The sequence below is a fragment of the Mus musculus genome, chromosome 1, assembly GCF_000001635.26.
Source record: "Mus musculus strain C57BL/6J chromosome 1, GRCm38.p6 C57BL/6J".
NCBI lineage: Eukaryota > Metazoa > Chordata > Mammalia > Rodentia > Muridae > Mus > Mus musculus.
The window spans coordinates 8955015-8970252 of NC_000067.6; the positions used below are offsets into that span (position 1 = coordinate 8955015).

A 15238-nucleotide genomic window follows, 5' to 3' on the forward strand; every position below is an offset into this window, starting at 1 on the left:
CTGGGAAAATTACAGTAAGAAAAGCCACACAAGTTTAAAGCAATTTAAGAAACATGGTTATAAAAAGTTAGAGCCAAAAGCACTAGAGCAGAAAACAGGAAAATCAGAATAAAATCAGCAACTGTTCTTTGAAATATAAACAAATTGGTAATTGTCTTATGAATTCTACTGCTGTAGTAAAACACCATGACCAAAAGTACCTTTGGGGCAAAGGGTTTCAACTTAAGGCAGGAGTTCAAACAGTGCAGGAACATACAGATGCTATAAAAAAACTGCTTTTTACCGACTTTCTCAGTTTGTTATTGTATACTCCAGGATCAGCTGAACAAGATCAGCACTACTCATAATGGTCATGGATCTTCCTTATCACTAAATATGAAATTGCACCACAAGCTGTGCACAGGCTAACCAAGTGGGAGCATTTTTTTTTTCAACTGAAGTTTCTTCTTCAAGAGTGTCTATAAAACTAACCAGGATAATGATATTTTGGGCAGGTTACTCAAGGAAAAAGACAAGAAAGAAATGTCTAATATTAGATACAAAGACAGACTTATTACTCCATTAGATCAAAGGAAAACAATGAAGTGTGAGTTGAGTATAAACTCATAAATGTGATGATCTTGGTAAAAATCAACTTTTGCAATATGTCATATAATAAAACTAATAGAGAATACATATTTATTTTATGATATATATTAAATTATGACAGATATATGAGATACATAATAAGTAGGAAAGTGAAGCAATGCATCACTTTCAACACTACTATTACCTCTGGGCAATCTACCATATGACTAATAAACAAAGTCACATCTCGGCAATCTCCAGAAAATTAAAGCAAAAGCATGATCTCTTAACTCTTTCACTAAGGTTGGCACTATCTAGTAACCAAAGCAGTTGAATAGAAAAGGAAACACACAAGAAAATTAAGGAAGACCAACGTGTGGATACTTCATTCCTCCTTAGAATAGGGAACAACATACCCATGGAAGGAGTTACAGAGACAAAGTTTGGAGCTGAGACGAAAGGATGGACCATCCAGAGACTACCCCACCCGGGGATCCATCCTATAATCAGCCTCCAAACAATGACACCATTGCATACACTAGCAAGAGTTTGCTGCAAGGACCCTGATATAGCTGTCTCGTGTGAGGCTATGCCGGGGCCTAGCAAACACAGAAGTGGATGCTCACAGTCATCTATTGGATGGAACACAGGGCCCCCAATGGAGGAGCTAGAGAAAGTACCCAAGGAGCTAAAGGGATCTGCTACCCTATAGGTGGAACAACATTATGAACTAACCAGTACCCCGGAGCTCTTGACTCTAGCTGCATATGTATCAAAAGATGGCCTAGTCGGCCATCATTGGAAAGAGAGGCCCCTTGGTCTTACAAACTTTATATGCCTCAGTACAGGGGAATGCCAGGGCCAAGAAGTGGGAGTGGGTGGGTAGGGGAGCAGGGTGGGTGGGGTTGGTATAGGGGACTTTCAGGATAGCATTTGAAATGTAAATGAAGAAAATATCTAATAAAAATTGAAAAAAAAAGGAAACACAGTTTTAAGTATCAATTGTGACTATAGATGTGTACCTTTATACAAAATATCAACAACAAAATCCAATATCAAAAAGAACTATGTATCACAGTTGTGGGACAAAAATCTTGTTTGACATTCATATGTAAGTAATAAAATATGCTGCCTCATTAGACTTGACAAGGAAAAGTCCAATAACATGGCAGAATACACATAGAAAGCAATAAAAACCTAACACTTGTTGGTGACAATAAAGATAACAAGCAAGCAATGGCAGTCCCTGCGTGAAAGAATTGAATTTTCCCCACTAATCTAAGAAACAAATGAATGGTTTAATCTTGTTACTGCAATTGGGCAGTATTATAGGCGTTAGGACAATAAGACCATAAATTAATAATAAGATTAGGAAGTTTAGAAGACTGTTTCTGTTTTTCAATGATATAATTATTAGCTAGTTCCCAGAAATTGACCCCTTCTTTCCTCTGCAAAGTATTCTGGACCCAAAACCATGCCTGTATAAGGCAAAGTCACAGAACACAAAATGTTCACTAGAGATGCAGTGTGTGATCCCAGTTATTAAGGCTTGTTAAAGGTAGTGAGAAGCTCTAAGGGGCCTAAAAATCTGGCCATCATCCACTGCTCAGGACACCAGAAAGGGAAAGATCCAGAGGGCAACAATAGGGCAGATCAAGCAGCCTGTCACACTGCCTTAGAAACTGGATCTCTATTGCCCCTGGCTTCCCTGCATCTGGGGGATCCTATGCTCCATGACTACCCTAAATATGCAAAAGATGACATAATCTAAACTAGAGATTTATCCACGTCTCAATATTATGTTGGATTGTGGAGAAGAGCAGATTAAAAACTCATTGTGCCAGGAAAAAAAAATGAGACAACACATACTTCAAAACATCCACCGCTTTTCCCACATCCGGAGAATGCAGAATGCATTCGGCATGCTAATATCAGAATTACAGATATAAGCTCAAAGATAGCTGAAATTGTCAAGAACTATAAAGCCTTCCAGCAAAAAACAAACAAACGAACAAAAAACCAAAATAACAAAACACGAACAACAACAAAAACTAAACAATAATACGTCCAGATGTACAAAGCCTGGAGCCTACTGGGAGACCGACTTCACAGAGGTAAAACAGGAAAAAACTTAGATATAAATATTTATTGATGTTTATAGATACCTTTTCAGGTTGGACTGAGACTTTCTCCACCAAAAGTGAAACTACATACATGACAGAAAAAAAAAAAAAAAAAAGATGGAGTAGCTGTTGTGTCCCAGGTAAGCGAGACACTAAGCAATATTCTGAGGATGGATTGAAAACTTTATTGTACATGTAGACTTCAGAGATCAGCACAGATAGAGAAAATAAGCAGAGCCCTAAAAGAGACCTCAGTTAAACTGACCTGAGAGACTCACAAGGGCTGATTAACTCTCCTTCCCTTTGCTTTCTACCGATATGAAACGCTCCTCCCCTCCCTGCCACCAGATGAGACTCATCCCTTTTAAAATCATGTCCAAGATACGACCTCTCATTTTTATTAACATGCAGGCAGAGGTCACTGCTGAGTTCAAAGATTGCCAATTGCTAGACTATTTCAAAGGTGTCCAATGGGCTCATAAACATGTTTTGCCTAAACCTCATGTTCTCTATGAAACAGGTCCCCCCCAGCCAGGGGTCTTGAAAGGTCTCTGTATTATCATCTTGACCACACCCATTAACCTGAAGGTCAATGGGATTACAGCATGGATACACCATACACCTGTTGGCAGTTAAAGATGACCCCAACCAACAGGAGAAAACTCAGCCTCAGGACTCCCTGTTATCTCCCACTGATAGGACCTCTACCCAAGCCCCAAAATCACAACTAGGACTAGACAATGACAACCCAGATGCTCTCTAAAATATGATGGTCCAGTCTTTTCAGGTCACCAATACACCCAGGCCTAAATTAACTGAGTCATAAAGATATATCCCTATTACTGTGTTCATGAGATTAGACATAGCTGACACTGACATAGACATCCCTGATGCTATAAAACAAAATATTATGATATACTGAGAAAAATAATAGATACAGATATAAGAAGTTACTATCAATCCCTCTTTAACAAAACCTAGGAGGTTCAGGAAGTCCCATAATTGCGCCTTCTAGTTAGCAGAGAAAGCAAGCAATGAGAAGCCAAATCTACTCCATCTTAAAAGCAAAAAAAAAAAAAAAAAAAAAAAAAAAAAAAAAGCCAGAGCGCTTGACCTGCAACTGAACCCAAGTTGCACCCAAATACTAAGTTTGTCCTTGGTCAAACCATAATACATGGTTTGTCCTTAGACCATACCCCAGAGTTACTCCCAGCTACTACCTAGCAACAATCAAAGATTACTCTGATTGTTTCAGATGTACTTTAAGACAGTTAATTTAAAAAAAAAAAGTTAAAGGTTGTTTCATGTTGTAGGGTCACATCAACCATGGGAAGAAAGCAGAGATTTCCAATACATTCTCTGCCCTGACACCTGCCAAGGTCTCCTGCTTGTCCTTGCCTTCCTCTGTTGCACTGCATATGTGCAAGTGATGAGCTTAGAAGGATACCTCATCACCCAAAGTCTGTCGATTATGTTACCATCCATGCTTAATGTTACACATTATATTGCCCTGAACAAATGTGCAATAATATGTGTCTGGTATTACAGTATCAAGCAGAGCATTTTCACGACTCAAATCCTGGGCTCTGTCTATTCCTCTGTCCATACACACTGACTGTCCTATAGTTGGAGTTGGTTGCTTATACACACATTGCATTTTCTTCCTTCTGTAAATATACATTATAGTTTCCTCTGTGTCTTTCTGTGACTTTGCAGTTCATTTCTTTTTGGTACTAAATAATATTTCATGCCTTGAATGTTTCAGCTTTTCCACTCATCTATGGAAAGGCATCTTGGTTGCTTCCAAGTTGTGTTAATTATTAGTGATGCTACTACAAATATACACAGCTTTCTGTTTTGACATAAACTTTAACCTTCTTTAGGTAAATATCAAGGAATTCAATGGCTGGATCATATACACAAGTATGTTTATGATGGGGTAGATTAGATTCTAAACATTAAAGCAAGTTTCAGAGTCTATTTCAGAGTCTACTGAAATAGTAGTTTGTCTTCTGAGAACACTTTCCTGTCTGACAACTGTCCATCAGCAGAATAAACAAGAGACTGTGTATTCACATGGTGGGCTACATACAGCCACATGGAAACAAATATAGAGATGGATGCTCACAGCCAACCATTGGACTGAAGTGGGGGGGGGGGGGAGACCCAGTAGAGGAGTTGGAGAAGGAACTGAAGGAGCTGAGGGGGTTTGCAACCCCATGGGGGAGAGCAATAGTGTTAACCATCCAGACCACACGGAGCTCCAGGGGACTGGACCACCAACCACAGAGTACACATGGAGCAACACATGGCCGCACATGTGGCAGAGGATGGCCTTGTTGGCATCAGTGGGAGGAGCTGCCCTTGAGCCTGAGGGTGGAATTCCCCAGTGTAGGGAAATTCCAAGGAGGGAAGACTGGAATGGGTGAGTGGGTGGGGGAACACCCTCCTAGAGGCAGGGGAAGGGGGATTGGATAGGGGATTTCTGAAGGGGAGACCTGAAAAGGGAAAAACAATTGAAATGTAAATAAAGAATATATCCAATAGAAAAAAAGGCATAAGGGGAAAAAAGAATCTATATAAAAGAAGAATAAACATTAAGACAATGCATATTTGAAGCACTACAATTAAGATCAGGATTTACTCATCTAAAGTGATAATGGCCAGGTGTTTTCTCGCTTGAGTAATCAAAGAGTTTAAGTTGAGATGAGTCATATCTGAAGAGTGATACTACCTGTTTTAGCACAACAATTTATGTCAAATGCCATTAAACATGGACTGACTATAGAGCCTTATCATGATTGGATTGTGTATATTTTAGTAGCATTTTAAACAATAAAAAACAGGAGAGAGAGAGAGAGAGAGAGAGAGAGAGAGAGAGAGAGAGAGAGAGAGAGAGAGAGAGAGGGAGAGGGAGAGGGAGAGGAAGAGAGAGAGAGGGGGGGGAGAGAGAGAGAGAGAGGGAGAGAGAGAGGAACCACTGCTCTACAGAGTCAATATGTGACCATTCATTCATGTATTTCCTCATTCACTGCTTCTGCCCATTGCTACTTCTGTGGAAACCTTAACTCTCCGTGGCCCTGCTAGAAATGGAGCCTTCAGACCGGAGCTTGGGAGAGGATGTAGAAACATGGCTTTCCCTGACCTGTGAGAAGCCACCCCAGCTTGCTTTGGAGCTTGATTGACACAATGGCTTTGGATAGTTCTAATTCTGAAGTGGAACAACAAGAACTGCCCCAGCCTGAAGGCAGGGTCTGATGCCCCTGGCCAGTCTGTCCTGATGTTGTTCTGACTCAAGCATTTCCAGGCAACATATTTCCAGTTTCCAACAGAGCAGATGGCTCTGTGAATTTTTGTTCGTTGGTTGGTATTTTGTTGGTATTTTCCTTTTTTAATAGTTTTCTTTTTGAGAACTTATATATAAGTACAGCACTCACATCACTCGCTCCTCTCCTCACCCACCTCCATCCCCTGCCACAGCTCCACTTCCAAATCCATGCTCTCTTCTTTATCATTATTATTACATGTATGTACTATCATATATATGTATATATGACCCACTGAGTCTATTATTTAGCTCCATTCATGTGTATGTGTGTCCAGGGTTGACCATTTGGGATTGAGTAACTGATTGGGTAGCTTGCTCACTGAGAAAGCTGATCCTCCCTCTCTGTATCCACTTGTAGCCTGTAGCTCTTCACCTAGTGGTGAGGCCATGTGAATTTCCCTTGTCTACAGTGGCATGTCAACTAAGATTGTCATTATCCTGTTGTTTTTCAAGCAACCATGTTGTTGAGAGTTCATGGACACATGAACTTCCCCATTATGCCTAGGGGACACTAGTAACAGCAGACATCCTAAGCCCCAGACTCTTACAGTTTTCCTGCCCTCTCTTCCACAGTTTTCCCTAATTCTTAGGTTTAAGAGTTGCATTGCAAATACATCAGATGGGTTGGGTACCACAGTAACTTATCCCTTGAATTCTCACAGGTTGTGGATTTTTTAAAATAGTCTTCATCTGTTGTTAAAAAAAAAAGCTTCTTTGATGAGAGTGATAGATGCATTTATCTGTGGTATAAGGATAATTATTTAGAAAACAGTAGGAAATTATATTGGTTTAGGAAGCTGCCAATTGTAGGTTCTCCTTTTCAGTCTGTAATCTTTTCGGTCGTGGGTAGTTTGATAGGTTTATAGTACAGGCATCAATATCTTCCATTTGAGTGGGTCTTAAATGCAATCGTACAACTGTCAGTTGTCTCAAAGGCAAAAGTGTCACTACTGGCCTTGTGGATATCTTCCTGTGCAGTCATGCTTGTGTTTCATAAGCTTGAAGCTGTGTAGGACCACCGGTTGCTCCTCTCCCTTGAGAACTTGCATAACACTGTCTGACAATACGAGACCCAGTTCTCAGGGAAGAGGCTTCTAGGTTTGTTCCAGCTTGATATTTCCAAGTCCAGTGTCCAAAGTGTGTGGTGTCTTGAGTAAAAGGTCTTACCTTCTCATTCTGGAAGTCAGTCAATGGCAATATTCATTAATTTGGAAGTCTGTTGGACTCCCCTGACCAAAAGCTAGAGAAGAGGTTTTCATTAGATCATCCATGGCTCTTGGGGGAGCATTATCATCTCAAATAGCATAACTTCATTTAAACTATCATCTATCTATCTATCTATCTATCTATCTATCTATCATCTATCTAGCTAGCTCTCTATCTATCTACAAATATTGCATGTAATTTTAGTACATATCCTGTATGATTCATTATGTCTTTTCAAACACCTGTAGCACTATTTATTCCTGCTCCCATATTACTCTCTTCCCAGCTTACCATCCAAAGTTCCTCCTCTTTTTTCCCCATTTCCCAGTCCTGAGCATACTAGCTCTCCTGATTTTATTTATTTATTTATTTATTTATTTATTTTCTATTTTCACCCTTTATTTGGAAAACAGGGCAACATTTAAGTTTTAGATTTTTTAAATGAATTAACATGGTAATAAAAAGTATGGCCTGAATTTGGAGAGTAAGTGGTTTTCCAGTTTGGGGTGCAAGATCATCTCCAAAGGAGAAGAGAACACATACTCAGTGAGCCACCAAGGGATTGGCTTCCACTCACTGAGGGCAAGCAGTGCAGTCCAGGCTACCATCCATGATCTTTGTCACAGCAAATCAGAGTCTCCAATTGTTCAAAGTAACTGTAGGTACAAGAGAGAAAGCAACTCCAGACTGTCTTATTAATTGATCTGGATGACTATGAAGTGTCCCCCGTTCCTGAGGTGGCAAAAATCTTCAGAGTGACTGTTGGAGCAGGGAACCTTTCATGTGCTCCCAGTTGTTATATAGTGCATAGAGACTGGTGAGTGTCAGTCCTGCCAGGCCACCGCGTGCTATTCCTCAGAGACCACCTGTACATTTATACAACATTCCTGTCATGGGTCCAGCTGCTACTGTGTTGAGGTCATCTTCTGCACCCCGTGTTTTCTCAATGATAACACCAAAAGCACTATAGAGCAAAGCCAGGGAGCCTAGAGTATTAGCCCAAAGTGCCCCTTGCCTAGTCACCATATTCAAAATCTGTACATTTCTTGGTTTGGACCAGGCCATGCTCTGGGTTTCCTTCAATCCTAAACGAAGACCGTTCATTGCCCCGACTGTGGCCCCTGTCATGCAACATCCTCCAGTGGTAAAGAAAGCTAGTTCAAATCTGCCTCGGGTTTTATTAGCTCCAGTTGGCAAAATAAATTCATCAGTATCCTGAACGAGATAGCATGGATCTACCTTTAAATAAGGAGACAGGAGGTTCGTACCAGTCAGTGGGACGCCAGCCAAATCAGCTTTCTAGTAATCCGCTCCTCCGTCTCCGAAGAAGCCAGCTAACCAAACCCACTGGTGGACTTGTTGCTACTTCCTCCGCCACCCTCCATGAGGTCGCAGTAAACGGTGGTTGGCTCACCACCACCGCCTCTATTAAGTAAAATTGCAGCATAAGACAGCAAAGTTTGCCCAGCTAACAGAAATTATTCTCTCATCAAAATGAGATGCTATGGATTGGTTTGGCAGTTTGGATCACACTGTGCCAAATATTTAATGTTTCAGAATTAATCTCATTTACCAAACACTGTTCTACTTTTACCCATAATGTTGCTTCTAGAGATCCAGTATGAAAATAAAAATTCTTTAGATAAAATCTTAGTTGTCTAACCATGATCAAATGATACAGGCTGTCCATACAGGATTAGGGCAGAGGGTTTTGTTTTTGTCCTTGTAAAAAACTATACCCTCATATGACAAACACAAATATAAAAACATGAACCCTTAACACACTATCTTTGGCAAAGAGAAAAAGGTTAATCTATTAGGTTCATTTTTAATGAATATTTTGAAGTCAAGCAAGAAAGGTATTGACAGGAAAAATGGAAACAGTTACATTCATAGGGAAGAAAATCGTAGTGAAAGAAAACTATAATGAAGTACTTCTGCAAAAATCATGGCCAGTCAGATGATTCACTGCAATAATAGACAGCATTTGCACCATTTCTCCCAGCCCAGTTTATCCTTATTATCTTGTAAGACCACCTCTTCCCTTCTTATACTCAAGCTGCTTTTCTTCCTATATAGATAAAAGCAACAGATAACTGCCCTGTTCTTGAGTCTGGTGGACTGCACACCCCAAATGACCAACTATGTGCTGGGTATCCCTGTGGTGGGTAGAGCACCTTGCTGTTTCTCAACGGGAGATGGTGAAGTGGTTTGCAAGGTTTCTGCAAGAGTGTGCAAGATGCTTTATTGAAAGAATTTACCTCTGAAAGCCACTAGTAAGTTGTATTTGTATTTTTATTTTTAAATCTCTCTGTCACTTTCCTCCCTTGGTTTCCAATGAAAAAGGCATTAATAACAGTACAGGTCAAATACTTATGATTAATTCTTATATTTCCCTAGGAGAGACAATTTAAGACAACTGTTACCATGCATTTGAAACTGTTTTCTAGAAGTCACATTATGACTGATGCCACCACTGATTATTTAATAAAATAACTCTGAGTTGTGCACAGATAGTATGTTACATATGCCTCATTGTCTTCATTGTGGCTGAACTCCTTCATCATGGAGAAAACCAGAAAATATGACTTATTTGCATTTTCCAATAGGTATGAGAATTTGCTTAATAAACTTTAAAATGGTTTCAGAAAGAATGAGGAATTTCATAAATTCATTGTTTTTAATAGCTGAATAGTACTCCATTGTGTAAATGTACCACATTTTCTGTATCCATTCCTCTGTATGGGTTTTTTCCAGCTTCTGGCTATTATAAATAGGACTGCTATGAACATAGTGGTGCATGTGTCTTTCTTACAAGTTGGAACATCTTCTGGATATATGCCCAGGAGAGGTATTGTGGGATCCTCTGGTAGTACTATGTCCAATTTTCTGAGGAACCGCCAGACTGATTTCCAGAGTGGTTGTACCAGCTTGCAATCCCACCAACAATGGAGGAGTGTTCCTCTTTCTCCACATCCTTGCCAGCATCTGCTGACACCTGAATTTTTGACCTTAGCCATTCTGACTGGTGTGAGGTGGAATCTCAGGGTTGTTTTGATTTGTATTTTCCTGATGATTAAGAATGTTAACCATTTTTTTCAGGTGCTTCTCAGCCCTTCAATATTCCTCACTTGAGAATTCTTTGTTTAGCTCTGTGCCCCATTTTTTAATGGGGTTATTTGTTTTCAGGAGTCCAGCTACTAAAAACAACGAATTTATGAAATTCCTAGGCAAATGGATGGATCTGGAGTGTATCATCCTGTGTGAGGTAATACAATCACAAAAGAACTCATATGATATGCACTCACTGATAAGTGCATATTAATCCAGAAACTTAGAATACCCAAGATACAAGTTGTAAAACACATGAAACTCAAGAAGAACGAAGACCAAAGTGTGGTCACTTTGCCCCTTCTTAGAATTGGGAACAAAACACTCATGGAAGGAGTTACAGAGACAAAGTTTGGAGCTAAGATGAATGGACCATCCAGAGACTGCCCCACACAGGGATCCATCCCATAATCAGCCAACAAACGCAGACACTATTGCATATGCCAGCAAGATTTTGCTGAAAGGACCTTGATATAGGTGTCTCTTGTGAGACTATGCTGGGGCCTAGCAAACACAGAAGTGGATGCTTACAGTCAGCTATTGGATGGAACACAGGGCCCCCAGTGGAGGATCTAGAGAAAGTACCCAAGGAGCTAAAGGGGCCTGCAACCCTATAGGTGGAACAACAATATGAACTAACCAGTACCCCCAGAGCTTGTGTCTCTAGCTACATATGTAGCAGAAGATGGCCTAGTTGACCATCATTGGGAAGAGAGGCCGCTTGGTCTTGCAAACTTTATATGCCCCAGAACAGGGGAAACACCAGGGCCAAGAAGTGGGAGTGGGTGAGTAGGGGACAGGGCGGGGGAGGATATAGGGGCCTTTTGGGATAGCATTTGATATGTAAATGAAGTAAATACCCAATAAAAAAGTGGGGAAAATCTTTAATAAAATAATAAAAACAGAAAAAAAAAAAAAGAAAGAATTAGAAGTGGAAGGCTGATCTTCCTTTATAAAGACTCCGTTGTAAAACAATTAGACTGTGCACTTTTGAATACAGTGAATTATATAGCATTTGTTTTTTAAGCACAACTATTGGAATATAATAGATATTCTGTAGTGTTTATTAAGTAGATCAATGAATGAATGAATGGGAGCAACAATAAATCTGTTACGAATAATTAAATTTAAATTATAAAATAAGAAAAACCTAATATAAGCAAATGTTTTCTCTTGTTCACAAAAATAATATGGAGTATTGAGAGAGAAGGAGGCAACCTGTGTAGCCAGTCAGATACACTAGGGACAGATGATGCAGTCAAATCACTTTCACATATAATAACTATTTTTAAAAGTGTTACACCAGTATACATGGCTTAGACAACACGAATGCAATTGGATGAGCCAACACAAGAAGGGTAAAAGGTTAGACATGTAGTTTTTCATAAACTGCCCTTGTGAGAATGGCTGCTGTACAGTGTATGGATAAAGGCCTGAACAGAATTAAGAGTGAATAAACCATGAAATCTTAGAAAAAAAATGGAACAATTATGAGTACTCTGAGGAGTTTGGTATTATAGAAGGTAGAAAGTTTAGGCTTAAAACTAAAGACAAGTAGAGTTACAGTAACCTGAATTATAATGTTAAAGAAATAATTATGCTTATGTTATGATGAGACTAGACAAGTGCCAAGGACTTACTGGTGGTACTTGAATCTCAAGTGCAGATTCAGAAGTACTGTCCTCAGGTCAGTGAAGAAGTGTGAGGCCAAGCGATAAATGAAAAACTGTGTTTGTTGCAGAGCACACTATATTCTTCTCAGTTACAGGAACCTATAGCATTCATGTAGACAGTGGGACAGATTTCTTGACTTCCAGTTGGGATGTTCTTGATATTGTTTAATTTGAGTAGACAAATAATATTGTAATTATCAGATAGAAAACCATGGAAGTACACTTGAAAACATTTTGGTAAGTGGGCAATTAATAACTAGGTACATGGGAGTCATGAGCTCAGCATTATTGTTTCCTTATAGTACCACTCAGCTAACCACAAAAACAGACAGAAACATCATCTTCCACAAGCTAAATCGGTTTTCTGGGCAGACTGCATTAATCAGGGGAATGCAAGAGGATGATGTGTTACAATTGGTGACTATAATATTATCTCATTAGATATAAGATCTGTAAGAATGGCCTGGAGGCAGGAAGGCTTAAGGACACTGACAAAGGAATGATGGAGTAGAAATCTTAAAACAAAACAAAACAAAACAAAACAAAGAAACCAACAAAAAACAAAACCTCTAGTGTAATGTGACTACAACAGGAGAGCTATGAGGATGGGTTACGGTTGAAATACTAAGAGTCTGGAGACAATTGTCACAGGTTGCAATTAGAACATAAGTATATAGATGAGAGCACAGATAGATGAGGATGAAGTGACAGAACTATGAACTGGGGTGATTCTATATGGCTGTTGACACTTGAGTACTTCAGCAAATTACATGCACAACACACACTGAATTAAGGGCTAAAATCTCTAGTAAATCAGTAAAAGATACTGGGTGTTCAATAGATGATGTCATTATCTACAGGTAAGTCTGAAGAAATACATGATTCATGGACACATAGCGTAAGGCATGAGATAGAGAAGGAAAAATATATACTGAAGAGTAAGGTCATGCTCATTTATTTCCTTTACTAATATTTAAATGCAAAACTTAGTCTTCTCTACTCCTAGTGTTCTTTCTCTCTTTGGGCTAATATATAGGCAGTTTTCTTACTTTTACTGTTTCATTTGGGTATTTTCATTACTATTATTTACAGCATTTCTACTTAAAGGATTTTTTTTGGGACAGGATTTCTCTGTGTAGCCCTGGCTGTCCTGGAACTCACTCTGTAGACCAGGCCGGCCTCGAACTCAGAAATCTGCCTGCCTCTGCCTCCCAAGTGCTGGGATTAAAGGCATGCATCACCACTGCCCAGCTACTTAAAGGATTTTTTCAAAGGCACTGATTTCTCATTTCTATCTTCCACATTTTTGATGTTTTAAATCCATAGTTTTGATTTTCTTATTTCTTTTGCCATGTGTTTTCCTTTTTTCTTTTTTCTTTATGTTAAATCACTTCTCTAGACCCTGGACTAACTATATGCCCCCCTTTGACACAAAGGATTCTTTTGTGTCATTTTATTTTCACAACAAACATTTTAGCAGTTTGGACAAAGAGCCATATATAGACTTGGCTGAATAGGAATAAACACTGTAGCCTGATATGACTTGAACTTCTGAGTTCCTGACTATTATCTAAAGGCTGGAATTACAGTCATGCTGGCTATGTGGTTTTAGGCCCAGGGCTTTGAACATGCTAAGTAAGCACTTGATCAGCTAAAATATAGCCCTGAATTTTTGGAAATATTCACCTGAAATTTTACCATAGTATCTTAAAGTTTAGAAGTTACAGAGTTTTGATCTTTTGGAAGAGTCATAGTACCTTGCTTTTTCATGATTCATGTGATTCTATTATGGGATCTGTGAATCGTTTTGAGTAGTTCTTCCAATTTTCAGGGTACTGCACATCCTAATCAAATAGACTTCTCTTGAAGGCTGAATACCCACCACTTAATGGGGAGAAAGAAAACCTCTCCACAACTTCATCTAATAGGGAATCATAATTCACTTCTCTTCCTGAGTCTAACAGTTCCTTCATTTTCAAACCCCAACTTCATTCTTTGCTGATCTTCATAACTGCATTACTTCATTTTTAATACAGATGGTTTTTCTGTAGAAGGATTTTTCTTTTTTCTTTTTTTTTTCATTTTTTTTTCATTTTCTTTTTTTTGCCTTGAAAAGCATTTAATTCTTTACAAGTTTCACACAAAATATTTTGACCATGTAAACCCACACCACTCCATCCTCTCATATCCTCTCTCTCTCTCTCTCTCTCTCTATATATATATATATATATATATATATATGTATATATATATATATATATATATATATATAATGCTGTCTTTTTTCCACTGGATGGTTTTAGCTCCCTTATCAAAGATCAAGTGACCATGGGTGTGTGGATTCATTTCTGGATCTTCAATTCTATTCCATTCGTCTACTTGTCTGTCGATATACCAGTACTATATATATATATATATATATATATATATATATATATATAGAGAGAGAGAGAGAGAGAGAGAGATAGATAGATATAGATAGATATATTTAAATTAGGTATTTTCTTCATTTACATTTCAAATGCTATCCCAAAAGTCCCCCATACCCCCCCCATCTCCCTTACCCACCCACTCCCACTTCTTGGCCATGGCATTCCCCTGTACTGGGGCATATAAAGTTTGGAATACCAGGGGCCTCTGTTCCCAAAGATTGCCAACTAGGCCATCTTCTGCAGCTAGAGACATGAACTCTGGGGTTCTGGTTAGTTCATATTTTTGTTCCACCTATAAGGTTGCAGACCCCTTTAGCTCACTGGATACTTTCTCTAGCTCCTCCACTGGGAGCCCTGTGTTCCATCCAAGAGCTGATTGTGAGCATCCACTTCTGTGTTTGCCAGGCACTGGCATCGCCTCATAAGAGACTGCTATAACAGGGTCCCTTCAGCAAAATCTTTCTGGCCAGACTGATTTCCAGAGTGGTTGTACCAGCTTGCAATCCCACCAACAATGGAGGTGTGTTCCTCTTTCTCCACATGCTCACCAGCATCTGCTGTTACTTGAATTTTTGTTCTTAGCCATTCTGACTGGTGTGAGGTGAAATCTCAGGGTTGTTTTGATTTGCAGTCCGCTGATGATTAACTATGCTGAACATTTTTTCAAATGCTTCTCAGCCATTCGGTATTCCTCAGGTGAGAATTCTTTGTTTAGCTCTGAGCTCCGTTTTTAATGGGGTTATTTGATATTCTGAAGTACACCTTCGTGAGGTCTTTATATATATTGGATATTAATCC

At 39.2% G+C, this 15238-nt stretch overlaps 1 protein-coding gene and 1 pseudogene across 10 annotated transcripts in view; both read right to left on the reverse strand.

Moving 5' to 3' along the window:
• Sntg1 (syntrophin, gamma 1) overlaps nt 1-15238 on the reverse strand; it is a 941919-nt gene that overhangs the window by 595276 nt on the left and 331405 nt on the right. The gene's annotated exons all lie outside the window — the stretch shown is intronic.
• Nucleotides 7608-8866, reverse strand: Gm7493 (annotated as a pseudogene).